Here is a 26,783-nt window from a genome sequence, read left to right as displayed (position 1 = left end):
GAACTGAATATGTTTCTGTTAGGCCAAGGGTGACCAGCTTTCTGAGCATACACTGCAACCATGTGCCACAATGAATGAATTGCATATGAAAGCTGTTTAAATTTCCCCTGTAACTCATAAGTATTTGGGTAATATATTTCCAAAAATCATAAGACTTGAGTGTTGGCATCATTATACTTGCACATTTAAGAAAAAACAAATGCCCTATATAAATAAAAAAACACCGTGCAGTAAAAGTCAGACTTTCATTCATAAATATTATGTTTTGAAAAACAGAGACTGGCTGCCTCCCTGCTCCTTGTTTGTTGTTTGATTGGCCCTCTATCATCCATTCTGTACATTCTTTGATTTCTTCTACTGAAAATTGTCCCCTATCACCTCACCCTGTTCTGCTGTGTATCTGTCTCCTTCATCCACTATTACTGCTGCTTCCACTATAGTTGGCAGCATGTCCATCACTTACTTCTCTGATCTACTTTTCCATGATTCGGACTGCCATGGTTTCATATTTACCTGATAAATAATTTCATTCTTTAAACTTGTGTAAGATAGGCTCCTCTCAAGGCACTTGCAGTGTTTCCTATTTCTGGGCCAATAAACTGGTTTCCCTTGCATTGGTTTAAAAAGAGTGCATTCTCATAGATGTCACTTCACCAGTGAAGGAGTATTTAGATCCCTCCAGGCCCTTGAATATTGCAAATCTGAAATCAACAGAGGAAACTTTTAATTTCACAAATACGCAAATAAAATTTCAAGGGCTGAGTGTTGAGAGCTCAAACTCTTAATCTTTATAATTCCCTTTAATCTTTATAATTCAAAAGGAATTTACAGAGAAAAGTATAGCTGCTTTTGCTGAATTTTACAGAACAGCACATTGCCCACCTCCTGCTAAACCACTCACCCTCCACTTTGAAATATTCAATGATCGCACCTCCACCACCTTCTGAGACAGACTGCCAAAGTCTCACAACCCTCAAAATAATTCTAATCCTTCTAAAAAGGCCAACCCCTAATTTAAAATATCCCTTAATTCTAGACTGATCCACAAGAGTAAATGTCCACTTTGTCAAGACCATTCTGAATCTTATACACTTCAATTAAATTATCCCTCCCTCTTCTGAACTCTAATGGAAGCAGGCACAGCCTGACCTACTTAGTCTGATAAGGCAAACCACTAACTCTGGGTATGAATCAAACAAATCTCCTTTGAACCAACTCCAATGCATTTCCATCCTTCCTTAAACAAGGAGACAATAATTGCACACAGTATTTGAAGAAGGGTCACCAGACCCAAAACATTAACTCTGATTTCTGTTCACAAATGCTGTCAGACCTGCTGAACTTTTCCAGCAATTTCTGTTTTTGCGCAGTATGAGGGATATGGTTTCATCAATGCCCTGTATAATTGAATCTACCCAATTTGTAAATCCCATTTTCAGCCCTCCAGTAATGGAGCCACCATTGATTGGTTGCAGGTTAAGATAATTGATTCAGCAGTTTAATTTTCCACAGCTAGCTTGGTATTTGATATGATAATGTTGATTCTGCCAGTTATTGGCTGTTTTGCCTTCCAAAATGGATTGCTATGTTCATGAAATGCTTCACCCACTATCTTTAACTAACGTTAGCAGGATGAAAGTTGTACAGCTAAATGTTAACAAGGCTACAGTTCCAGTTCTGGTCCTTTATTTGGGAGTTTGCTGATTTATGATTATTACTAACAAAGTTATTGGTTTGGTTGCCTTAATATTTTGTGACATTGTTGAGGTCAATTTAAATTGCAAGCTATATTGAGGAGATCTTTGTGATAACAGATTTTTATTAAACTTTTTAAGTTACAATGTTGTGCACTGGAAATTTGTCAGAGGCAGCAAGTTGAGGAAAATGAAAAGGTGCAAATATCTGGAGTGCCTTCGCCAGTGTAATATAAGCAGACTATCACGATGCTATGTGTTCAAATCTTTTGGGAATGCATTACTTAAGTCATTTATGCAAAGCTCCTTTCATTATTTTGAGGTATTTGTTGGTCCATTAAAAGAAACAGACTACTGACTTTGTTGAGAAAGTGTGCAATAGAATCCTCCCCTCTTGAAAAACAGGCAGCAGGGTAAGATAATTGGCTGGGATAGTATCAGGTGATACCAACTGCCTTCTTGCAGCAATAGAATTATGTCTGAAGGCCCTTAACTGGCCAGCTGGGCTTGGCAGAATTACTTCAGCTTTTGGTGGGATGAAAATGTGCTGGCCTGTCCAAATGGTAAGCCAGTATGAACAAATTATCAGTTTGGCAGGGGAAGTTCCTCAATCTACACTGAATTTTGCAAGGCTGAGGGACTGGACCTTGGAAGGACAGTGGCAACTGAAAACCAACCCCTGTCCTCCCTGATGACCTCTCATACTTCCCTCCCTTTCATTCCCCGTCACTTAACATTTACCTTCCTGGCAACATCGCTCTTCTCTAATTGGCTGGCAGTTCCAGGGGTGGGACTTCCGGTTATTATATATATTTATAGCAAAAAGTTTTTGCTATAAATTCTGTGTGTTAGGATTGAGCCCTCCATTACCACCTGATGAAGGAGCGTCACTCCGAAAGCTATTTTGCTTCCAATTAAACCTGTGGGACTATAACGTGGTGTTGTGTGATTTTTAACTTTGATAAAGTGTTGAGTTGCTCTTTGTTCAGTTTAAGCAATTGGTATTGACTAGTTTTGCCCTTATCATTCCATCACTGTAATACCAATTGAAGAAAATATTTTTGTAAAGCAATAAGAAATACTGCGCCCTAATGAATATTTACTTTGCTGTTCTGCCATAGCAATTTCTCAAATAATGTGGATAATCCTTTTCATCCACTTTCAATCTTGATTGTACAGCTGCTCGCTCTTCAAAAGAGTTCACTGATGCTTTTAGCATTTTTAACTCAGGCTGGGTGTCAGAAGACCACACAAGAACGCAGGCACTGGCAATCAAATAAATAATGGTAATGGATGTGATGTAGGGGGAGGGTGATTACTGTATTGGGACATGGGTGTGTTGGGGGAGGAAAGCCTTACTGATGGTTCAGAATGTGTAGGGTGTTAAAATTGAGCATGAGTTCATGGAGTTGTGAGAGAGAAACTCTTCCCTGGCAGCTAAGCCCAGAACAAAGGAGCATCTCTATAAAAGCTAAGATACAGATCAGCTCTTTTGTGACTTTTTAATCTCTTTTCTTTTCATTTCATTTTTATCTCTGATTTGCAGGCTTGCTGGATAGTGATTGGTAGCAGACTGCAAGGATAATCCAACATAATACAGAGGACCTATGCAGCAAAATAAACAATTGCCTCGAGTTATATCTAAGCTGAAATTCCTGTTTTCAATGATTTTTTTCCAGAAAGACTGAGGAAAGTAATTATATCACCAGCTCTTAAGTGTTACAAATTTATATATAAAATTGAATTACTTTTCCAATTTACACAAAAACCCCCGATCTATTCAGGACCACATAATCCCGTAATGTCAATAATCCAGACCCAACATGGAATTTTGAGGCACAAAGAATGTGTCACACACATGAGCCAGAAATTAACTCACCTTTGTTTATTTGTGGTTTGCTTTATTTATGTTCGACTTCATTTTCTGAGGGACTCCATTATGCATATAGCTCTATGTGTGAAATAATGTTTGTAACAAGTGCAATGGAATAATTGCATGAAACTTTTACTTTAATAGAAACTGTACAAATCAAATTGGCAAAGATGAGTTTGTAGAATGGCTTTGTGAAAGCTTTATGAAAAGGGAGCTAGATTTTCACAGAGCAGTAAAAGCCTTTTCCATTTTCCATTTCCATTGTTCATTTTTGATTTGCATGAAAATGGAAGGCAACACAAGTCACGCTTTGCAGAATGAGTTACTAGATGACCCACCCTCACCCTCATATCCCTTTGTGCCTTGCACCCCGTTGACCCCAGCAGTTCTAAACTTCCACATGTCCCATCCATCTCTTTCCTTTAAGTGTTCATCTTCACATTATGCTCTGAGCCCCAGGTTTACAGCTTCGTCATTGTGACCATTGCAATGATTGACCACGCCCCAACATTAAAGCTAGGGTCTGGTGACAGCCAATGACCCTCACAGTCATCCAATTTTCTATCCTCTTCCACTCTGAAAAATTGGATTGGTCTCATGTCACATAAATTATTGTCTTTGCATCTCAGCATGCAGCCTCCAACAAAAGGTAAGGTAAAGTCACCTTAGTCTTGTCAGGGTTGCTGTCTCTGTATCTCTCTCATTAGAGAACCTCCACCCACAATTGTCATACCCAACCCGCTCACCACAGCAGTGGCCTTTGTGAAACCCTCCCCTGTTTGACTTTCAGTGATGAGAACCTGCTCCGCCCCACCAGACTGACCATGGCCAACATCGTGAGTGACTTGGAAGGACAGCCGTGCCTACTGCATAAACAGATCCTGACTGATCTCTGTGCGGTTCCCTGACTGATTCACCTCCAATCCCCAGATCAGTTGCAGTGGACCTTTAGGACTGGTATTAACCCATTCCTAGATTTTCATACATGAAAACTCTGACATTGACTCTGAGAAGGACAACTGACTGCGCCCAGCAGCCTAGATTTAGATTGGATGCTGCTCTCAAATGACTGAGGACTACTCTCCTAAGACCTTTGAGACATAGCCATTTGGTTGACTCATATTCAGCATCTGTGCCACATAAGTTATCCTTGAGAAAATTATGGCAAGCTACCTTTTTGAGCCACTGCATCCATTTGATGAGCTAGACCCACAATGCCATAAGGAAGCCATTCCAGGATTTTGATCCAAAGTTGCAGAGGGTAATCGTTGTCTCTGAGTAATCATTCTTTTAAGTCATATGGTCCTTGAAATGAAGCAGGAACATAATTATTCTCAAGGATTTAGACAGTAGGCAGCTACCAAGATACCTGGCACAGACTTCTAGGATGTAGTACAGATGGTCACATTGTTGGAAGGAACGTTTTTCTACTAATGAAGTCAACCTCAATGCAACATGTGTACATTTTGTAGCTCCATGCTTCTGGGAGAAGCCAGCTATTTTGGCAAAGCCTGTTGCCTGGGCTGCAACATCGATGTTGTCACAGAGAAATGAGATGATGGGGTGTGATCAGTAACAATCTTGATACACTTATAGGTTAGGGATTGAGTGATCCCACACAAGTCACCAGTTGCATAAAGATTTAGTGCAGCTGTCACCTTGATGGCCACTGGGATATGATGGCCACCAATCTCTTCAGGTCACAAATCCCACTCCAGCAGATAACATAGTCCTGTGATGGTGTCCTGAGACATTTCAATCTGTAGCATCAATATATTTCACTCACCTGAAAGAAATTGCCTTGAGGATGACAGCCTGTAGGCCTCTTGTGCCTCCTCTGCATCCTGAAAGGGCATTCAGCTGCAACTTATTCATGTGGAGGCTGTTTGGCAGCTGATGGAGGTTGCTGATACTAATCTTGGGCTTGCTGGTCAAGTTTTTCCTCATCATTTCTCTGCTCCTTCATTGGCCACAGTGACAATGACCCATACTGTGACTAAATCAATTGGAAATCCATTTTCAACGAACTTGTATACAGAATCTCAGAGACAGATCAGGTCCTTATTAATATGAAGTTAGTGTTCACATCACACACAAATTACATTACCACAGTCCTCAATACTTTGGATATGGAGTACTCTGACAAGGAAGTCCATGGAATACCTCTATACTGACTTTTGACATAGGGGAACTTATTCTAATATATGCAGCACAAGCCACATCATGAAAATATAGTCGGAGAATCTAACAGGTAAAGTCACCATAGTCTACTATCCCATTAGATAGAGATGACTGGTGGTGCTTTAATCTGAGGGTCACCATGCTTCAGGCAAGGGGAGAGGTTGAGAAAGAGAATCCTTCATGGGAACCTCAGCTTAAGTAGGAATTGAACCCACATTGTTGGCATCAGTCACCAGTTATCCATCAACTGCTCTAACGATCTAATTACTAATTGCTAACGTTGTGTACCTTGCACACTTTTAGCCTTTATATCTAAGGAAGGTTTTACTCGTATTAGCAAGTGAAGTGCACTAGATTATTTTCTGGAATGAGGATCTTGTCTTATGATGAGAGGCGAGGTAGCTTGGGCCTATACCATCTGGAGTTTCGAAGAATAAGATATGAGCTCATTAAAACAAAAGATTCAGAAAGAATGAATCACATAACCAGGGCTGTAGATAGGGCTTTAAGCTAAATAATGGCAGGATGGGCTCAATTGAATGGAAAATTATAAAATCAAAGGTAAAGGAATTTAGGATTGCTGGTTAGGGATGGGGTTGATTGTTACCAGAAAATAAAATGAAGGGACAGAACGTGTGAATGACATATTGTACCAAAGAACCATAAAAGCATAGGGAAACTCAATAACAGAATAAACTTAACAGCTCGGTATCTTAGTGCATGAAGTACTTGGAATAAGGTAGACAAACTGATAGTGTAAATCGAGGTCACAAGGTTTTAAAACTAATTAAAGGGGGGAGGGCTCAGGAGAGGTTATTAAGTTTCAATTTCCAAGAATGATGGAACAAACTCAATGGGCCAAATGCCCAATTCTGTTCCTATATCTCTGGTCTTATGGGCTTGACGGGGAAAACACTGACAGGTTGTTTCCCACCTAGGAAATCTAGAACATAGAAGCACCACCATAGAGTAAAGTGTCCATCATTTTGATCTGAATTGATATGTTTTTCACTCTGAGTCTTTGGAATTATCTACTTTTGGGCTGTGGATTCTATTTCGTTGAGTGTATTCAAAATTGCGTTCAGTAGGTTTTTAATCCCTAAGGGAATTAGTGATATGATGAGCAGGTAAGAAAATGGAGTTGTGACAGAAGATATGGTGGAATAGACTCAAGGGCCCAAATGGTATACTCCAGCTCCTATTTCCTATGGCTTTATCCTTATATCATGGGAGCTATGTGTAATTTACATGTAATATTAACATTGCGATGCAAGAGAGAGAGAAACTCCTTTGGGCAGAGTCAGAGTCATAACAGACCTTCGGTCCAACCAGTCCGTGCCGAACGTAAACTCAAACTAATCCCACCTGCGTGCTCCTGGACCATAACCCTCCAAACTATTCCTCTTCATATACAGAGCAACCTCAATTATCCAAATGACACAGATGGTGAGTATGTTGTTCGGTTAATTGAATGCCAGATATCAAATGCTGGATAACATTGTTAGCCAAGCATCAGGACCTTGCAATCTTGTTCAGATAATCCGAAATTCGAAGGCCGGATAATGGAGGTTCCTCTGCACTTATTCTAATGTCTTTGAAACATTGTAATTGTACCCACATCTACCACTCCTTCAGGAAGTTCATTCTACACATGAATCACGCTCTAAGTAAAAACGAAGCCCCTCACGTATTTTTTTTTAAATCTCTCTTTTCTCACATTAAAAATATGCCTCCTAGTCTGGAAATCCCCCATCCTAGAAAAAAGACAAATACTATTTACCCTATCTATATCCCTTATTATTTTCTAAGCTTCTATAATGTTGCCTCTCAACCTGCTACGCTGCAGTGTAAAAAGTCAAAAATCACAACACCAGGTTATAGTCCAACAGGCTATTTGGAAGCAGTGCTCCTTCATCAGGTAATTATGGAGTATAAGATTGTAAGACACAGAATTTATCGCAAAAGTTTACAGTGTGATGTAACTGAAACTATACATTGAAAAAGACACACACACACACACACACTCTCATATGCTCACATATACATTCCCACACACACACTCTCACAGACACTCATAACCGCCCTTCCCCCACTGACACACACACACGGATACCCACATGCACACATAGACATATAAGTTTGTGGGGTGAATTTGCAGAATTACATTTTACTTTGCTCAAAAACTGCATGAATCCATGTAAGATTCTGTAAATTTGTCTTTTTAGATTAGAATCAGTCTGACCATTGTGGCACAGACAGCCTCACAGGGAAGCTCACACCCTCAATACATTATCTGGGCCAACATGACACCAATTGTTAAAATTCATTTGAGAATGTAACTTTTAAAAAAAGTTTTGCGATTTACATATGAAAGAACTGAAACCAACATAGTCATTCTAAAAGATGAGAGACTTAACAAACAGTCTGGGTCTTTTTCAATATATACTTTCAGTTACATCAAACAGTAAAATTTTGCTATAAATTCTGTATCTTTCAATCTTATTCTCCACAACCACCTGTTGAAGGAGCAGCGCCACGAAATCTAGTGCTTCCAAATAAACCTGTTGGACTATAACCTGGTATGTGTGATTTTTAACTTTGTACACCCCAGTCCAACACCGGCATCTCCAAATCGTGAAAAAAGTCCCAGCCTTTCTTTATTACTCAAACCTCCCATACTGGGCAACGTCCTGGTCAATATCTTCTGAACTCTCTCCATCTTAATAATATCCTTTCTTTAATTGGGTGGCCAGAAGTATACACAGTATTCTAGAAGGGGCCTCACCGATGTCCTGTACAGCTTCAACATGACTTCCTAACTCCTACCCTCAAAGAGCTGAGTGATGAAGGCAGATGTGCCAAACGCCTTTTTAACCACCCTGTCTATATGTTACGCAAACCTCAAAGAATTATGTACTCCTAGGTTCCTCTGTTCTATAACACTACACAAGGCCCTACAATTAATTGTATAAACCCTACCCTCATTTGTTATATCAAAATGCAATATCTCACATTTATCCAGATTAAACTCCATCTGCTATTTTTCAGCCCATTGATCCATTTGATCAAGATCCCTTTGTAATCTTAGAAAACCTTCTTCACTGTCTACTTTCCCACCAATTTTGGTGTCATCTGCAAACATACTAACCATGCCCTCTGTATTCTCATCCAAATATTTGTATAAATGACAAACAAAAGAGGATGCAGAATCGATCCCTGTGGAACACCGCTGGTGACAGGCCTCCAGTCTGAAAAGCAACCCTCCACTATCACTGTCTGTCGATGTTGTGCAGACTCTCATCAATTCACCAGGGTAGGTAGTCCACAGACTGCAAGTTGCTACTGATGTGACCTGCAAAATGTACCACAATAATTTTAATGTTGCTAGAGTGATGCCACATCAATGATTTTCTTTCTCCTAATGTACTTCTAAGATATTCTGGCTGGTGTTTTATCAAAGACATTCATTAATTCATTAACAGACAGGGTGATATCACGCAATCATGCTAATTATTAAAATGGTAATTAGCAAAGATTTGTACTTCAGAGCAAACAGGCTATGATGATTTGACAATCATGTAAAATGGACTCTCAGTTTGCCATGGCTCATTTTCTGCTGTTGCCTAAGATGATTTTATACCAGTGTAATTTTCTGCATGGTCGTCTATGTACTGACATACATTTGGTTGGTAAATTCAGGAAGGTGTGAAGAAGGTCCCTCTATTATAACATTACATGCTGCTATGTAAATGTCAACCTTTGATTTACTGTTTGGCTTAATAACAGGATTCACAACCACCAAAGTGGTTTCAGTAAAGGGCTACAATAAATTGCAACTGATTATAGCTTCAGCCATTTCTGCATTCTCATTAATCATTGCACGTCCTCAGTTTTTGACTGAAGGACATTTTGAAATAAAATCGAGGACAGGCTTGCACATTATATCAAGAGCTGCTTCTCATGAATGGAAGACAAATAAAAAGATTTGCATCTCATTGGCACACCAAGGTTTACAAATCACATTTTTAAAATATGAAGATTGTTCCAAATATTCAAATTCTGTGTTTTTTTAAATCAAAATCATATAGAATAAGATATAATCAGATTTTCTCACATTAATTCCATGGCATTGCAAACTCCATGTTTTATATCAAAATTTCAATATAATGTTTCTCACCACATTGGCTAACAATAATTATGACAAAATTATTAAAAATATTAACATGAGTGCATGTTTCAGTTAACATATTTCACAACTGTCCAGTTTTAAAGTTCTCATTGAACCTTGTAAACTTTAATGATCATATCATTGGAATGTTATTATTTAATTAATCTACACCTTAGAACACCACTGCATTAAAGGAAAATCAACATTAACCATATTCCAGAAAAAGTTAGGAAATTGTTATTATTTAACTACATCTTGATTAAATTGCAATTTCCACATCACAATCAGTAAATTAGTTTTTCAATAAGATGCATAAATCTTATTGTAATTTATATTCTTAAAAGATCAGATTGTACAAGGTCATTTTAGTAAGAGTCTGGAAAATGAAAGAAATAATGTGAGTTTTGTTGTGTACCAATGATTACAGCAAAGGACATGGCAATTGAATGTAAGGAAAGGCTTATCATTTTAGAGAAACTCAGTCACAAATCTCCTGAGTAAAAATATTAGATCAGCCTATTTGTGAATCAGAAATAAAGTGAAACAAAGAATTTCGGCTGCATCTACATCAGCCTTTGTTTCCCAGATGGCTACAGCTGCATATCAGACATTTGCGTCATTCACTGAAGCAAATTGAAGACGTGAACTGCTCCAGTGTGAGCAAAGGCAATTGAGTGCCATGCTGTGACCTCAGTATCTGTCAATGCTATGCTTGAACATGAATTAGATTTTTATTTTGCTCTCAGGCAGATGATATTGAGGCTTATGTTGGGTCTGTGCATTGGAACATTAAATTGGCCATTTTCAAGTCCCATCAGTCTGTCCTTCAATGTCTGTCCTTTGTTCCTTTTCTTATACAAATGCACACACACACACATTTTTTTCCTTGTATTTTTCAAAAATTCTGTATAGGATTTCAGATTGCTCTTTTAGGACCTTATGCAAAATATTTTAAGATGTAATTAAAACCATTTTACCTTATGAAGGTTATTTTAATACACATATTTAATCTTTGATATCTTTGTAAAATGTTGTGTTTTGTATTAAAATACAAGGCTCTGTTGGTGAGTGGGATGCAGAGATAGGAAGTCTCCAGTTTCCAACCTGTGTTCTGCTAGTTAATCTCTATTATGGCATTAAGAGTAGTTAACCTCAGCGTCCCTAATCTACGAAAATGAAAATAAAATCAGCTTTGCCTCAGCAATAAACATTCCCCAAAAGTTTAGTCAAAAAGTCTGGGTTTAAGTTGAAGAATTGAACAGAGCAGACTTTATTTAGTATCCCCAATATGGTTAGAAAACCACCCCCCTGCCTGATGTGGCCAGCATCAGGCATTCCTCAGGAGTTAGGTGTTACTGATATTGCACTCACCCAGAGGCTAAGGATCAACATGGAGGACTGATGGGTAATAACCTTTTAAAATAGCTTATTATTCACTCAAATTAACCAATAGGTGGGTTCCTTCGCATCAGCTCATTCCTGCAACTGAGTTAATGGAGTTCAGTTTTCCTGCTTCCAGGAATGGGATCGAGAACTTCCTGTATGATTGTGTGACCTTCCCACTACACAGCTTGCTGGGGTTGGTTCTGTTAAATTGGGAATATAATCAATGTTGACACTTCATGGCAGCATTGAAGAGCTACACTGTTGAAGGCATTGTCATTCCAAAAGGATGTTAAACTGAGAATCTGTCTCCACTCTAGGGCAGATACAAAAATATTCAACTGCATTACTCAAGGAATGACACAATCACTGTCCTGTATTGGCGAACATTTATCTGAAAGTAACTTTGAGGTCCTGGGGATGGGGTCGTGTAGAGAACGGCAGTTCACTCTCCTCAGTACTGCCAGAGGAGGTCAAGATATCAGAGCTAAACAGATCATCTGGTTGTTTAATGCATTGCATGCCATAGGACTCAAATTTTGTGCACAGTGAACAATGCTTCTTTCTTGGTTGCTGGGACATGCAGGTTTTTGTTTCTCTGAAGGAGCAGTCCTGGGCTTTGCCCGCAAAGGCTAGGATTCTTTCCTCATGTGGAATGATGAGCCAGATATTGGACACTGCTTCCAAAATGGCCCAATATTGAGAGCATTAACCTTGCAGAGAGAAGTATGCAGTAGCACAGATAGACTGAGTGTAAGACAATAGAGAGAAAGTGAGGTTGTTGGCCTCCTCACACTGCTGGACGTTCCTCCAGAATGAAGAGACCTCAGTGACCCAGGTGGCAACTGTGGACCAGACTGGCAGGGTCTGATAACCTTCAGCACACCACCTTGTTCCCTGGCCCATACCTCTGCCTCAGGCTTGCTGCACTGCTGTAGTGAAGCACAGTGCAATCTAGAAGTACAGCACTTAATTTTCCTTGCAGCCTCCTGGACTTAATATGGAGTTCAACAATTTTATGGCTTGAGGCCACATCCTTAACCAAACCCCCTCACACCAGGCCTTGACATCACATGGGCTGCTACCACACACAACATATTGTCAGCTACAAATAGCCCCCATTAGCAACTATTCATTCCCCCAGACTGACCTTTAACCAGTTGTTTATTTGTCCAACCATGTTTTTCTCTCTTTGGGCTCTATCCCCACCTAACATTTACTCTCCTCCTGTGCCCGACCCCATCTTCTGTGTAAAAAACATCCTTTACGTAGTTATCATCAGTTCTGAAGAAGTCACTGCACCCGAAACATTAACTAATTTCCCTCCACAGATGCTGCCAGACTGCTGAGCTTTCCAGCAATTTCAGTATTTTGTTTTGTTTCTGATATCTTGGCCTCCTCTGGCAGTACTGAAGAGAGTGAACTGCCATTCTCTACACGACCCCCTCCCCAGGACCTCAAAGTTACTTTCAGTAAAGCGGTGCATCAATTTCCCCCTGTCTACCATGGCAAAGCGTGCAGCCGAATAATTCAGCTCTGAAATGTCGCATTTTTCCACTTTGCCTTTTAAATATGGCGACAGAGAAAGCAATGATGCCGGAGTATCCCAGCAATGGCAATTACTTCTGGCTGTAGTGTGTGTGGGAGAATCAGGATAGTATTGGAGGAAAAGGGCTCCATAGGGGTGATATCAGTAGTTCATGAGGCAAGTTTGGGATGATTGCACAGGAAGCCATGCAGGGTATTGAGGAACGGAACTGTCCGTGAAACTTGACAAAAATGACACTCTGCCAACCTGGTAAGATTCAGACCTATCATTTTGAAAAGTGCAGTTGAAGGAGCCCTGGTGACTTGCTATGGCGCATCTTGCAGATGGTGCCCATTGCTTGGTCTATTCATTGATGGTGAATGGAGTGACTATTGAACTTGGTGCATGGGGTGCCAATCGATCAGCCAGCTTTGTGATGAGTTTCTTGAGTTTAGGTGCACCTACACTTTTCCAAACAAATAGAGAGGTTTCCATTACATTCTTGACTTTTACTTTGTGAATAATGGTCATGCTTTAGAGAGTCAGGAGGTGTGCTGTTTGCTGCAGAATTCTCAACTTCTGTCTTGCTCATGTGGCCATTGCCTTTATACTGGTTGGTCCAGTTCAGTTTCTGATCAGTGTTAAGCTCGTGGATGTTGGTCATGGGACATTCTTCAAGGGTAATGTGTTAAATGTCAATGGAAGAGGGTTTGATCCAGTTGGAGGTGGTCTTTGCCTAGTATCTGTGTGCCAGGAATCTGACAACCTTTTAACCATTCATTCACTCCTAAACCCTCATATTTTTACTAGTTAGAATTCTCACTGAAATGTTGAATTATTGATTTAGTGGAACCATACAAAATAACAGTACTTAAACAGTAATTGAATGACAGTAATTAATTTTCAGCATACTGTAATGCCAAACAGATGTTAAGTTAGAAGTTGATAGACTCGGCCTTTACTCCCATTTTTCCATCCTACAATATGATCTTAATTCGGCAAGATTATCTATATGCCATCCAATGATTTCTTTAATTGAGTCTCCCTTAAATGAGCTAATGAGTATCTGTTACTTCTTGATAGGAAGAATTGGGGAAAATAAATGAAAATCTTATTGTTGAGAATAATTACACATTAATCATGATATTAAAAATATTTAGGAGATACCTTTCTGTGTAAATTACTTTTAAAAGGTCATAATACATAACTTGGCTGTACAGTCTGGTATAAAATGATAAACTTGATTAGCAGCAGAATATAGAAAATGCAGTGAATATTTGCTGAGTCCACCAGTCGTCGTTTAATATTCATTTGTATCCAAGGAGTGTACCATAGACTGTCCTTTAAAGAGACATTTCACTAATGAACATTAACAGATATCAAACAACAAATATAAAATTTAAATTTCCAAAAACAAGTTCATGTTGTCTTGATTCAAACTTTTCATATAATTACTCAGCTTGGAAACAAGTGTCATTGCCGCTTGCTGTCGAGACTTGCCAGTCACTCTCCTGTATGAGCTGCTGTTCATCATGAAGGTTTGTGCCACCAGCCTACTTGGTCTAGTGTGGCTGAGGAAACCACTACCTGGCCTAATTAGGTAAGTTTCTTCTGTTGAGCAGACCATGAGGTGCAAGGATAGATTAGGCCATTCAACCCAGAGAGACTACTCTACCATTTGATCATGGCTGATATATTTCTCACCCATTCTCTTTCTCCCTGTAATCCTTGAACCCCTTGCTAATTAAGAACTGATCTGTCTATGTCTTAAATACATTCAATGACTTGGCGTCCACAGCTTTCTGTGGCATTGAGTTTCCACAGATTCACTAGCCTTTGGCTGAAGAAATTCCTCTTCATCTCAGTTCTGAAGGGTCTCAAAAGCTGTGCCCTTGACTCCTAGTCTCTCCTACTTTTGGAAATATCTCCATATTACTCTATCCAGGCATCTCAGAATTCTGTAAATTTCAATAAGATACCTGACCCCCTTAACCCTCTAAACTCCATTAAGTACAAATGCAGAGCCCTCAACTGCACCTCAAATGACAAGCCCTTCATCTCCAGGATCATTCTTGTACACCTCTACTGAACTCCCTCTAAGGCCACCACATCCTGCCTTACATATGGGGCCCAAAACCAGTAACATTATTTCAAATACAGTCTGACCAGAGCCTTTTACAGCTTCAGCAGTATATCCCTGCTTTTATATTGTAGCTCTCTCAAAATTAATGCTAATATTGCATTTGCCTTCCCAATTGTCAACTGAACCTGCGTGTTAACCTTAAGAGAATCCTGTAATAGGACTCCTAAGTCACTTTGTGCTTCACATTTCTGAAGCGTTTACCCATTTAGCTAAAACAGAAATTGCTAGAGAACCTCAGCAGATCTGGCAATATCTGTTGAGAGAAATCAGAGTAAACATTGAGTCCAATGACCCTCCTTTAAAAGGATGGTAGTTAGGAAAAAGTCTTGAAAAGGTATAGAAAATAGTCTATGCCTCTATTCTTCCTGCCAAAGTGCATAACTTGACACTTTCTCACATTGATCTCCACCTGCCACTTTTGTGCCAATTCTCTCCTTGTTAGCCTAAGTCCTTCTGTAGCCTCCTGTCTCCTGAGCCTACCTGTCCCTCCACATATCTTTGACTCATTGCAAACTTAACAATAGTACCGAGTATTGTCAGTTTTTTCGCCTAGATCATTAGTGTATAATATGAATATTTGTGGTCCCAACACTGATTCCTGTGGAACTCCACTAGTTACCGGCCACCATACTGAAAAAGACCTCTTTATCTCCACTGTCTACCACATGCCAGTCAGCCAATCCTCTATCCATGCCAGTACCTTGCCCCTAACACCATGAACCCTTATTTGTTAGCCTCCTGTGCATCACCTTGTTTAAGGCCTTTTCGAAATCCAAACAAATCACATCCTTTCTCTAACTTGCTCATTACTTCCTCAAAAAATTGTAACAGGTTTGTCAAGCATGACTTCCCCTTGATAAACTAATGCTAACTCATCTCTATTTTACCTGCACTTCCAAATATTCTTCAATGTCATCCTTAATAATTGACTCTAAAATCTTACCAATGACTGCAGTCAGGCTAACTGACCTGTTGTTTCCTGTCTTCTGCCTCCCTCCCTTTTTAAACAGAGATGTTGCATTTGCCATTTGCCAGTCCAATGGGACCGGTCCCAAACTCCACTGATTCCTGAAAGATCACCACCAATGTCTCCACAATCTCCTCAGATTCAAAGTTCTGGGGTGTAGTCCAACTGAACCTGGTAGTTTATCTGCCTTCAGACCTTTCAGCTTCCCCAGCACCTTCTCCTTACTGTCTTGAAGTTCTGGTATACTGCTGATGTCTTCTACTGTGAAAACTGATGCAAAGTACCTATTCAGTTCCTCCGTCATTTCTTTGTTCATCATTACTACTTCTCCAGCCTCATTTTCCAGTGGTCCAATGTCCAATTTTGCCTCTCTCTTACCTTTTCTTTATCTAAAAAACTCTTGCAAACTTCTTTGATATTTTGAGTTGGCTTACTCTTATATTGCCCTCCTAACTGCTTTCTTAGTTGTTCTCTGCTGCTTTTAAAGGATTGCCAATCCCTTGGCTTCCCACTAATCTTCACTACATTGCGTGCTTTTTCTTTGCTTTTACGCTATCCCTGACTTCCCTTGTCAGCCATGTTTGCCTCACATTCCCCTTAGTTTCTTTCTTCTCCTTTGGAATAACTTTCTGCTGTGACTCCTGAATTACTCCCAGAAACTCCTGTCATTGCTGCTCCACCATCTTCAGTGCTAGATTCCCCTTTCAATCAACTCTGGCCAGCTCCTCCCTCATGTCTTTGTAGTTACCTGAACTCAGTTGTAATGCCATTACACCTGATTCCAGCTCTCCCTCTCAAACTGATACAGAACTGGCTCAAAGGTAGAAGACAGAGGGTAGTGGTGGAAGGTTGTTTTTCAGACTGGAGGCCTGTGGAGTGCCACAAGGATCGGTGCTGGGTCCATTTATATAAATGATGTGGATGTGAACATAAGAGGTAGAGTTAGTAAGTTTGCAGATGACACCAAACTTGGAGGTGTAGTGGACAGGGAAGAAGGTTACCTCAGATTACAACAGGATCTTGATCAGATAGACCAATGGGCTGACAAGTGGGAGATGGAGTTTAATTTAGATAAATGTGAGTTGCTACATTTTGGGAAAGGAACTCTTAGCAGGACTGACACACTTAATGGTAAGGTCCTCGGGAGTGTTGCTGAACAAAGAGACCTTGGAATGCAGGTTCATAGCTCCTTGAAAGTAGTCGCAGGCAGATAGGATAGTGAAGAAGATGTTTGGTATGATTTCCTTTATTGGTCAGAGTATTGAGAACAGGAGTTGGGAGGTCATGTTGCTGCTGTACAGGACATTGGTTAGACCTCTGTTGGAATATTGTATGCAATTATGGTCTCCTTCCTATTGGAAAGATGTTGTGAAACTTGAAAGGGTTCAGAAAAGATTTACAAGGATGTTGCCAAGGTTGGTGGATCTGAGGTACAGGGAGAGGCTGAACAGTCTGGGGCTGTTTCCCCTGGAGCATTGGAGGCTGAGGGGTGACCTTAGAGAGGTTTATAAAATCATGAGGGGCATGGATAAGATAAATAGACAAAGTCTTTTCCCTGGGTTGAGGGAGTCCAGAACTAGAGGGCATAGGTTTAGGGTGAGAGGGGAAAGATATAACAGAGACCTAAGGGGCAACCTTTTTCACTCAGAGGGTGGTGTGTATATGGAATTAGCTGCCAGAGGAAGTGGTAGAGGCTGGTACAATTGCAACATTTAAAAGGCATCTGGATGGGTATATGAATAGGAAGGGTTTGGAGGGAATATGGGCCAGGTGCTGGCAGGTGGGACTGGATTGGGTTGGGATATCTGTCGGCATGGACGAGTTGGACCGAAGGGTCTGTTTATGTGCTGTACATCTCTATGACTCTATGACTGTACAGTGTGAATTAGATTCATAATGTTGTACAGAATGGAAATAGACCGTTCGGTCTAACTCATCCATGCCAAACAAATATCCTAAATAAATCTTGTCCCATTTGCCGGCATTTGGCCCATATCCTTATAAGCCCTTCCTATTCATTTACCCATCCAAAAGCCTCTTAAATGTTGCAATTGTATCAGCTTCCACCACTTCCTCTCGCAGCTCATTCCATATATTCTCTGTGTGAAAAACTGCCCCTTAGGTCCTTTTAATTCTTTCCCCTCTCACCTTAAACCCGCTGACCCCAGAGAAAAGACCTTGTTTATTCAGTCTATCCACACCCCTCATGATTTTATAAACTCTATAAAGTCACCCTTCAACCTCTGAATCTCCAGGGAAAAATGCCCCAGCCTATTCAGCCTCTTCCTATAGCTAAAGCCCGCTAACCCTGGGCAATCTTCTTACAAAATCTTTTCTGAACCCTTTCATGTTTTACAAAATTCTTTTCAAAGCAGTGAGACCAGAATTGTATGTAGGATTCCAAAAGCGGCTTAACCAATGTCCTGTATAGCTGCAACATGACCTTCCAACTCCTGTACTCAATACTCTGACCATAACAATGCCTTCTTCACTATCCTGTCTTTCAGGGATTCCACTTTCAAGGAACTATGAACCTGCACTCCAAGGTCTCTTTATTCAGCAACACTCCCCAAGACCTTATCATTAAGTGCATCGCTCCTGCCCTGATTTGTCTTTTCAAAAAGCAGCGCATCACATTTATCTAAATGAAACTACATCTGCCACTCCTCAGCCCATTGGCCCATCTGATCAAGGTCCTATTGTACTCTGAGGTAACCTTCTTCACTGTCCACTACACCACCAATTTTGGTGTCATCTGCAAACTTACTAATCATACCTCCTATGTTCACATCCAAATCATTTATATAAATGATGAAAAACAGTGGATCCAGTCTGAAAAATAACCCTCCACCACTACTCTCTGTCTTATACCTTTGAGCAGTTCTATGGCCAAATGGCTAGATCTCCTGTATTCCCTGCGATCTAACCTTACTAACTAGTCTACCATGTGGAGCCTTGTCGAACGCCTTACTGAAGTTCATATAGATCACACCCACCACTCTTTCCTCATCAATCCTCTTCGTTACTTCCTCAAAAAACTCAATCAACTTAGTGAGACATGATTTCCCATGTACAAAGCCATATTGACTATCCCTAGTCAGTCCTTGCTTTTCTAAACACATGTAAATCCTGTTTATCTATCCTTTGGGAAAAATAATGCTTGATAATGAGGCAAGACCTGCCACAAAAGGAAATAGGTAGGTCCTATGTTCCCATGCTGTGCTGGGGTATGTGGTGGTTATCAGCACCTCTTGTTGCTGTGGTCAGTGGATGAAATAGAACGGGATCAGTGACATGATCCTCAATTTCCTAGGAGATGCCAGGTCATTACACCACTGACCCAGGTCTGTACATGCACTGGATCATCCCAAGTGATCCTGCTGCATCTTCGCTCGGACATCAGCTGTGGTTCCAGTGAAGCTGGAATGACCAGTCATTTGTCATACATTGGTGGGTCCTCCACAATTGTAAAATGCTGTTGGTGATCAAACAATATATAGGCCTTTGATATGGCCAACTTTCAACACAACACTAATAGATATTTGAAGTATCCTTGATCCTTCAACTATTCCTGCTGCTTCTAGCTAGGATGATCATAGCTTGCTTGCCATTGTGCCTTGTATGACCTGATTTCAAGAATAAGCTCAATAATGTGCCTAGTGACTTTAATTCCAGACAATTTTCTCTCTACATCTCTTGCATTGTAGAATCATTTCATGAGACAAAATCAAAATCCTTGTATTCATGGAGATGTTCTATTGCAAGTTCCATCACATTTAATATAGTGAAGGTTATGATTTGTTTCTATTGATATTTTCAGTCCAAGTAGTCTGAAAATCTCTCTCAAGGCCATGTAACCAAGTGAGACTCATTTTAAATCACAACATATTGTGTTTGTGAGTTGGGTAAAGTTGGTGATGTATATTGGACCTGTTTGTGGCATTCATCCTGCTTTTCCTGGAAGAGTACTGTTCCTAAGCTATAGCTAAAGCATTCTAAGATGTTTGGAAAGGACAGATTAAAATACATGAAGATAGCTTGGACATCAACATTTGCTGAAAAACATTCTCTTTTGTAGTTTACAACACCATCCTTATGTCTCTTAAGCCATCGTCTCAAGGATTCTATTGTCGTTGCCGAGTGACATTTTGTACTTTTGGAATTAAATGGATTCTGCTGATCTCCTGTTCCAAGATTGATCTTCTTCACTTAGGATTGTTCTGAGTTGCTTCCAGACAATGCTTCACTCGTTATCTAAATGTCTATCTTGGTCAGGTCTTCTTTGGACTGTAATAAAAGTAGAATCTACTCTGTATCTCAAATTGTTTTCTCCAATATGTTCTATTTGATGCACGTAGGAAAGTAGTCTTTCTGGTGATATTACTACTGATGTTACGTCTTCCTAATGCAATTATATATTTTACTTAAAAAAAAATGTTTGTTTTGCAATAACAGCAGTTATTGGTTGTCTGAGTAGAAAACAGAAAGTATGCGTAAATGGTCTTTGTCTGATTGGCAACATGTGATGAGTAATGTCCTGCACAGGTCTGATCTGGAGCCTCAACATTTTACAGTTTATATCAGTGACTTAGATGAGGAGAACAAAGACATAGAAGTAAAATGTGCAAAAGACAGATAGATAGGAAAGATGTTGTGAAGAAGATGTAAGGAGTTTGCAGATGGATATAGATAGTTTGAGCAAGAGATCAAACCTCTGGTAGATGGAATATACTGTGGGAAATGTGAAGTTACTCCCTTTGGCAGCAAGAATGAAAAGACAGAGGATTAGTTAAGTGGAGAATGGCAACAGATATCCAAGGTGCAGTGGGTTTAGATATTCTAGTTTTACTCTTTATTCAAAATGGAATTGAATATAAAATTAATCTTGCTGTGCATTTATTATAAGCACATTGTTGAGACCACGTTTTGAATATTGTGTGTAGTTTTACTTTTCTTATTGCAGAAGGATGGAAATGTATTGGAGGTGGTTCAGAGGAGGTTCACTTGAATTATTCAAAGGGGCAAATTACTTGAGGACCTCAGCAGGTCTGGCAGCATCTGTGGGAAGAATGCAAAGTTAACATCTCAAGTCTGGTGATTCTTCATCATTCACCAGACTTGAAAATATTAACTCTGCTTTCTTCCTACAGATGCTGTTAGTCCTGCTGAGTTTCTCAAGCAGGTTTAGTTTGTTTGTTTCAGATCTCCAGAATCTGTAGTTCCGAGTTTTATTTTACTAGAATGATACCTGGAGCAGATGCCTTATGAGCATACTTTGGACAGGCTGGCCTCATTTACACCAGAGTTTAAAAGATTGAGGGGTAACTTGATCAAAGTGTTTATGATGCTGGATTGTGTCAACATGGTGGATGGGAAAGAATGTTTCCTGTTGTCGGTGAGTCCAGAGCTAGTGTGCACGTTTCTGAAATAGGAATACTCTTTTCGGACAGAGATAGGGCTGTTTTGGTGAAGTGTTAGCATTCCTACCGCTGGCTAGAAGACCTGGGTTCAAGTCATACCTGTTTCAGAAGTATGTTTGAAAAGATTGAAAAAAAATAACTAGGAAAGAGGTGATGAATTTTTTTCCTGTCAGAGGATTTTTCCAATTTTGGAACTGTCTGCCTCAGAGGCAGTATAAGCAGGGTAATAGAATATTTTAAGGCAGAGACGGATTTTGAGAATGACCAAATGTTAGGCTTCAAAACTGTTCTGACCACATATCTATACAACATCATCAAAATACGTGGTACTTATGGCACGAGTCAGTATACTCTCCTTCAGGTCTTTCATATCATATACAAAATAACCATGATGTCTTGGTCCTAAATTGACTTTTTAACTTAACAATTGGAATAGCAATTATGTTAGAACAATAACTTAATTCAGTAAGAATAATAGGGTAGTTATGGTAGGGGATTTTAACTTTCCAAACATCGACTGGGACTGTCATAGTGTTAAGGGTTTAGATGGAGAGGAATTTCTTAAGTGTGTACAAGACAATTTTCTGATTCAGTATGTGGATGTACCTACTCTTGACCTACTCTTGGGAAATAAGGCAGGGCAGGTGACTGTGGTGTCAGTGGGGGAGCACTTTGGGGCCAGCGACCATAATTCTATTAGATTTAAAATAGTGATGGAAAAGGATAGACCAGATCTAAAAGTTGAAGTTCTAAATTGGAGAAAGGCCAATTTTGACGGTATTAGGCAAGAACTTTCGAAAGCTGATTGGAGGCAAATGTTCGCAGGTAAAGGGACGGCTGGAAAATGCGAAGCCTTCAGAAATGAGATAACAAGAGTCCAGAGAAAGTATATTCCTGTCAGGGTGAAAGGGAAGGCTGGTAGGTATTGGGAATGCTGGAAGACTAAAGAAATTGAGGGTTTGGTTAAGAAAAAGAAGGAAGCATATGTCAGGTATAGACAGGATAGATCGAGTGAATCCTTAGAAGAGTATAAAGAAAGTAGGAGCATATTTAAGAGGGAAATCAGGAGGGCAAAATGGGGACATGAGATAGCTTTGGCAAATAGAATTAAGGAGAATCCAAAGGGTTTTTACAAATATATTAAGGACAAAAGGGTAACTAGGGAGAGAATAGGGCCCCTCAAAGATCAGCAAGGCGGCCTTTGTGTGGAGCCACAGAAAATGGGGGAGATACTAAATGAATATTTTGCATCAGTATTTACTATGGAAAAGGATATGGAAGATATAGACAGTAGGGAAATAGATGGTGACATCTTGCAAAATGTCCAGATTACAGAGGAGGAAGTGCTGGATGCCTTGAAACGGTTAAAGGTGGATAAATCCCCAGGACCTGATCAGGTGTACCCGAGAACTCTGTGGGAAACTAGAGAAGTGATTGCTGGGCCTCTTGCTGAGATATTTGTATCATCGATAGTCACAGGTGAGGTGTCGGAAGACTGGAAGTTGGCAAACGTGGTGCCACTGTTTAAGAAGGGCGGTAAAGACAAGCCAGGGAACTATAGACCGGTCAGCCTGACCTCAGTGGTGGGCAAGTTATTGGAGGGAATCCTGAGGGACAGGATGTACTTGTATTTGGGAAGGCAAGGACTGATTCGGGATAGTCAATATGGCTTTGTGCGTGGGAAATCATGTCTCACAAACTTGATTGAGTTTTTTGGAGAAGTTTTGGAACTTTGGAAAAAAAAGTTAAAACAACAGCAGATTAAAAGGGAGAAGAGCAGACGAAGGAATCACATGGTGAGGACAGTGCAGGAGAGAGAGAGAGAGAGAGAGAGAACCTGCACAGTTACCGCCTTTGCTGTTTGAATTCGTGTATCGCTGGAGATCGGAGTGCATCTGGGAAAATTAATAAACAGTGAAATTCACACCTAATCTTGGAGGAACTGTTGGGCGAAGTTCACATCACAGAATCAGGTAAGTTAATTGCTGTTTTAAGTCTGTCCAAGAGAAAAGCTGCAATAGTGAGTTTAGTGGATTCTTTCTTGATTATATGTTTTTGGAGATAAGTCTCTTGATTAAACTTAAAATATAAGCCATAGCTATTAATTTAACCTGGGACAGTGTTTGTAGAGGAATAAGACGGTGTTATTTTCTGGGTCTGTAGATTGTGAAGGAGCAAAAATGGCCTTTGCAGTGATATGTACTTCTTGTCAGATGTGGGAGTTTAAAGAGAGTTTAAGGGTTACTGCGGATTATATCAGCCATAAATGCTGTTGGACAGGAATCTTATCAGATCGAGCGGATCAGTTGGAGAGACAGATAGAAGCGATGAGGAATTTGCAACAGCAACAGTATGTGATGGATGGCAATTATAGGAAGCGGGGAAAGTCTCAGATACAGTCACATAGATGGGTTAACTCCAGGAAGGGTGAGAGAGGTAGGCACCTAGGGCAGGAGTCTTTTGTGGATATACCCATTTCAAACAGGTATGCTGTTTTGGAAAATGTACGGGGTGATGGATTCTCAGGGAAATGTAGCACGAACAGCCAAGTTTTTGGTATTGAGACTGGCTCTAATGCAACGGGGGGTACATCAGCTTCCAAGAGATCAATTGTGTTAGGGGATTCTGTAGTCAGAGGTACAGACAGACGTTTCTGTGGCCAGCAGAGAAAAAACAGAATGGTGTGTTGTTTCCCTGATGCCAGGATCAAGGATGTCTCAGAGAGGGTGCAGAATGTTCTCACGGGGGAGAGGGGCCAGCACCAGGTCATTGTCCACATTGGAACCAACGACATTGGAAGGGAAAAGGTTGATACTCTGAAGGGAGATTACAGAGAGTTAGGCAAAAATTTAAAAAGGAGGTCCTCAAGGGTAGTAATATCTGGATTACACCCTACGAGCTAGTGAGGGCAGGAATAAGAGGATAGAGCAGATGAATGCATGGCTGAGGAGCTGGTGTATGGGAGAAGGATTCACATTTTTGGATCATTGGAATCTCTTTTGGGGTAGAAGTGACCTGTACAAGAAGAACGGATTGCACCTAAATTGGAAGGGGACTAATATGCTGGCAGGGAAATTTGCTAGAACTGCTTGGGAGGATTTAAACTAGTAAGGTGGGGGGGGGGGGGGGGGGGGTGGGACACAGGGAGATAGTAAGGAAAGAGATCGATCTGAGACGGGTACAGCTGAGAACAGAAGTGAGTCAAACAGTCAGGGCAGGCAGGGACAAGGTAGGACTAATAAATTAAACTGCATTTATTTCAATGCAAGGGGCCTAACAGGGAAGGCAGATGACCTCAGGGCATGGTTAGGAACATGGGACTGGGATATCATAGCAATTATGGAAACATGGCTCAGGGATGGGCAGGACTGGCAACTTAATGTTCCAGGATACAAATGTGACAAAAAGGATAGAAAGGGAGGCAAGTGAGGAAGGGGAGTGGCATTTTTGATAAGGGATAGCATTACAGTTGTGCTGAGGGAGGATATTCCCGGAAATACATCCAGGGAAGTTATTTGGGTGGAACTGAGTAATAAGAAAGGGATGATCACCTTATTAGGATTGTATTATAGACCCCCTAATAGTCAGAGGGAAATTGAGAAACAAACTTGTAAGGAGATCTCAGCTATCTGTAAGAATAATAGGGTCATTATGGTAGGGATTTTAACTTTACAAACATCGACTGGCACTGCCATAGTGTTAAAGGTTTAGATGGAGAGGAATTTGTTAAGTGTGTACAAGATAATTTTCTGATTCAGTATGTGGATATGCCGACTAGAGAAGGTGCAAAACTTGACCGACTCGGGAAATAAGGCAGCGCAGGTGACTGAGGTGTCAGTGGGGGAGCACTTTGGGGCCAGCGACCATAATTCTATTAGATTTAAAATAGTGATGGAAAAGGATAGACCAGATCTAAAAGTTGAAGTTCTAAATTGGAGAAAGGCCAATTTTGACAGTATTAGGCAAGAACGGCACGGTGGGCGGCACGGTGGCACAGTGGTTAGCACTGCTGCCTCACAGCGCCAGAGACCCGGGTTCAATTCCCGCCTCAGGCGACTGACTGTGTGGAGTTTACACGTTCTCCCCGTGTCTGCGTGGGTTTCCTCCGGGTGCTCCGGTTTCCTCCCACCATCCAAAAAGATGTGCAGGGTCAGGTGAATTGGCCATACTAAATTGCCTGTAGTGTTAGGTAAGGGGTAAATGTAGGGGTATGGGTGGGTTTCGCTTCGGCCGGTCGGTGTGGACTTGTTGGGACGAAGGGCCTGTTTCCACACTGTAATCTAATCTAATCTAATCTAAAAATAAAATTTGAAAGCTGATTGGAGGCAGAAGATCGCAGGTAAAGGGACGGCTGGAAAATGCGAAGCCTTCAGAAATGAGATAACAAGAGTCCAGAGAAAGTATATTCCTGTCAGGGTGAAAGGGAAGGCTGGTAGGTATTGGGAATGCTGGAAGACTAAAGAAATTGAGGGTTTGGTTAAGAAAAAGAAGGAAGCATATGTCAGGTATAGACAGGATAGATCGAGTGAATCCTTAGAAGAGTATAAAGAAAGTAGGAGCATATTTAAGAGGGAAATCAGGAGGGCAAAATGGGGACATGAGATAGCTTTGGCAAATAGAATTAAGGAGAATCCAAAGGGTTTTTACAAATATATTAAGGACAAAAGGGTAACTAGGGAGAGAATAGGGCCCCTCAAAGATCAGCAAGGCGGCCTTTGTGTGGAGCCACAGAAAATGGGGGAGATACTAAATGAATATTTTGCATCAGTATTTACTATGGAAAAGGATATGGAAGATATAGACAGTAGGGAAATAGATGGTGACATCTTGCAAAATGTCCAGATTACAGAGGAGGAAGTGCTGGATGCCTTGAAACGGTTAAAGGTGGATAAATCCCCAGGACCTGATCAGGTGTACCCGAGAACTCTGTGGGAAACTAGAGAAGTGATTGCTGGGCCTCTTGCTGAGATATTTGTATCATCGATAGTCACAGGTGAGGTGTCGGAAGACTGGAAGTTGGCAAACGTGGTGCCACTGTTTAAGAAGGGCGGTAAAGACAAGCCAGGGAACTATAGACCGGTCAGCCTGACCTCAGTGGTGGGCAAGTTATTGGAGGGAATCCTGAGGGACAGGATGTACATGTATTTGGAAAGGCAAGGACTGATTTGGAATAGTCAACATGCTTTTGTGCGTGGGAAATCATTTCTCACAAACTTGATTGAGTTTTTTCAAGAAGTAACAAAGAAGATTGATGAGGGCAGAGCAGTAGATGTGATCTATATGGACTTCAGTAAGGCATTCAACAAGGTTCCCCATGGGAGACTGATTAGCAAGGTTGGATCTCATGGAATACAGGGAGAACTAGCCATTTGGATGCAGAACTGGCTCAAAGGTAGAAGACAGAGCGTAGTGGTGGAGGGTAGTTT

General features: G+C 40.6%; 1 protein-coding gene across 5 annotated transcripts in view; it reads left to right on the top strand.

The window, feature by feature from the left end:
- rcan2 (regulator of calcineurin 2) overlaps positions 1–26,783 on the top strand; it is a 383,573-nt gene that overhangs the window by 217,626 nt on the left and 139,164 nt on the right. The window lies entirely within an intron of this gene.

This window comes from Chiloscyllium plagiosum, unplaced genomic scaffold (assembly GCF_037043375.1).
Source record: "Chiloscyllium plagiosum isolate Xiang-an unplaced genomic scaffold, Cpla_swu_hap1 HiC_scaffold_3, whole genome shotgun sequence".
NCBI lineage: Eukaryota > Metazoa > Chordata > Chondrichthyes > Orectolobiformes > Hemiscylliidae > Chiloscyllium > Chiloscyllium plagiosum.
Note: the sequence above shows the minus strand (reverse complement) of the source record. Positions and strands in the feature narration are given on the sequence as shown.